This window comes from Anas platyrhynchos, chromosome Z (assembly GCF_047663525.1).
Source record: "Anas platyrhynchos isolate ZD024472 breed Pekin duck chromosome Z, IASCAAS_PekinDuck_T2T, whole genome shotgun sequence".
In the NCBI taxonomy this organism is placed as follows: domain Eukaryota; kingdom Metazoa; phylum Chordata; class Aves; order Anseriformes; family Anatidae; genus Anas; species Anas platyrhynchos.
The window spans coordinates 31,982,736-31,985,000 of record NC_092621.1 but is presented as its reverse complement, the minus strand read 5'-3'; the positions used below and the strand labels follow the sequence as shown (position 1 = coordinate 31,985,000).

The window sequence follows — 2,265 nt, the reverse complement described above, 5'->3', positions numbered from 1 at the left end:
GGAACAGATTAATTGCTGTGGTGGTGGCATCTCTTGATGCCACCTCTTGATGCCACCAAGTTGATACAAATTTCCTGGTGAGTGGAAAAGGATTTAGGTGGCACTTCTTCCGTATAATGCATGATCACTAAGCCCAGTATGACAATAGATGAACTGAAATGACACTCGAGTAAGCAGTGAACACAAATGATTCAGCAGCATGCCACATGTCACCCAGAATAACACCAGAAAGGTGGAGCATCCTTTAATACACTACAGAACTAAACTTTCTTGAGAGGTGTTTCACACACAGCTTCTCATGTGGAGGTTTTTGAAGGTCATGTGCTTCTATTCTTCCCAGTCACATTATACATAAGCCCATCTAATAACAAGCAATGGTGTAGTCTGTCATGTGACAAAGAGTAGCAAGAAAATGCTTTGCCACCAGGGATGTTTTGGTCTCATGTTAGATGTCTGGACCTGGCTCATAAGCACATTGTTGAAGGTGACCAGGTGTTCATGTATATCTTACCTAGGCACACACTGGTTGTATTAAAGTGCAGGTGTGATGGTATTCAAAAAGGCTGTGGAACGACAACAAAAGTTAGTAGCTAGAAGTGCGCTGCAAACATACATCGCTGTGCCTGTTGCAGTACAAACATGAACGAATATAAGATAAAAGTAAAACAAGCCACTAACTTCCACAGTTCTGGAAGGAACCACTCTTCTTTTAGGATGCTAATTGAACACAATTGTTTTTCAAAAGTGTTTCACTGGTTTATGCATAGAACATTTAAGTTTCATGAGCTGTAGATTCAGTGACATACAAGTTTATAGTAAGAAGCCTTAAGCAGAGTAACAGTGCGACCAAATACCACTACAAGTGGTATTGCTCATAGCGATGGCACAGTTTTACCACGCTAGGCAGCTAAACACTACAACTGCTCTCTCACTCCCTCCTCCTTAGATGAGGGGAAGAAGTAAAGTAAATAACACCTCATGGGTTGAGATAAGGATAATTTAATTAAAGGAAAAAAAATAATAATTATTATTAATAATTATTAAGGAAAGATTATTATTAACCAAACAATTTAAGTAAAGGGGAAAAAAAAAAAAAAAGGAAAAGGGAAAAGGGAGGGGGAAAAAAAATAAATAAAAAAATAAAAAAATATAAAGGCTATGTGGAAGTGCATATGAAAGAAATTACTCTTTACGTCCCACAAATGAGCAATGCTTGACCACATCCTTGAAGCAGGGTCTCAATGCACATAGCCGGTGTTCAGGTGAAAACTAACGTTTTCACAACAAGAGCCCACCCCTCCCCTCTTATTCCTGTTTCCACCTTTTATTGCTGAGTGTGACATCATATGGTATGGAATATCCCTTTGGTTGGTTTAGGTCAACTGCCCTGGTAATGTTTCTTTTCTCACTTTTTTACCCACCCCCTAGGAGGTTTAGAGAGAGTCCTGATGCTGTGCCAGCACTGCTCAGCAGCAGACACAACACTGGTGTGATACCACTGCTGTTCTGGCTACAAGTGCAGAGTACAGCACTGTATAGGCTGCTGAAGAAAAAGTTAACATCCCAGCCAGACCCAGTACAAGCAAAGAGGCCATGAGACACCTTAGAGCAGAAAAAGAAAAGGCTGGTTGGCAATGGAAATAAAGTGATCATAGATTTGTTTTACATTTTGATTTACAATTCTGGAAAATTCAAGTAATTTTCAGTTTTAATATACATTTTTCCACAACTGAAATATACTGAAAATTCATCCTTCAAAGGACTTACAGGTTTATGTAACTATGTGAGTAATTTTATCAAAATATGTTTAAGTAATATTGATAACACTTCTGAGTAATGTTGTTGTTCCCATATGTGTAGAGAATATGATGATAGAGCATGGACATATAATATGTATAGTTAAAGTATAGATGCTGAAAATCAGACTTCTTTTGTGGTATAAAAGCATGTTGTTATTTTTACACAAATTTTCAAAGAGGTAGAAATATTGATATTTTAATAAAAATTGTGAAGATTTCTATGTTGTCCCAGTATTGCTACCAAAATTTTTCTAACATATTCATAACCCAGATATTTTCTTTTTCTTTTATATGCCAGACTATTACAACATTGCTGTTTAATTGCCTCTTTATTTTAAGGTGCTTTATAAGAGCATTTCAAATATACTTGAATAAAATAATAAAATTAATACACAAAAAATGTTCTTCTGCTACTGGCAATTCTGCATATCCTGTGTTGACAGAGAGTGTGGAAATGTTGCACTGC

General features: G+C 36.7%; 1 long non-coding RNA gene across 5 annotated transcripts in view; it reads left to right on the top strand.

The window, feature by feature from the left end:
• The window catches only part of LOC113840240 (uncharacterized), an 829,451-nt gene extending 827,485 nt beyond the window's left edge, over positions 1-1,966 (top strand). For all 5 annotated transcript variants that reach the window (XR_011806072.1, XR_011806074.1, XR_011806073.1 and 2 more), the window contains one exon: positions 1-1,966. This exon is cut by the window's left edge and continues 804 nt beyond it. This is a non-coding gene — a long non-coding RNA (uncharacterized lncRNA).
• Positions 1,967-2,265: the final 299 nt, after the last annotated feature.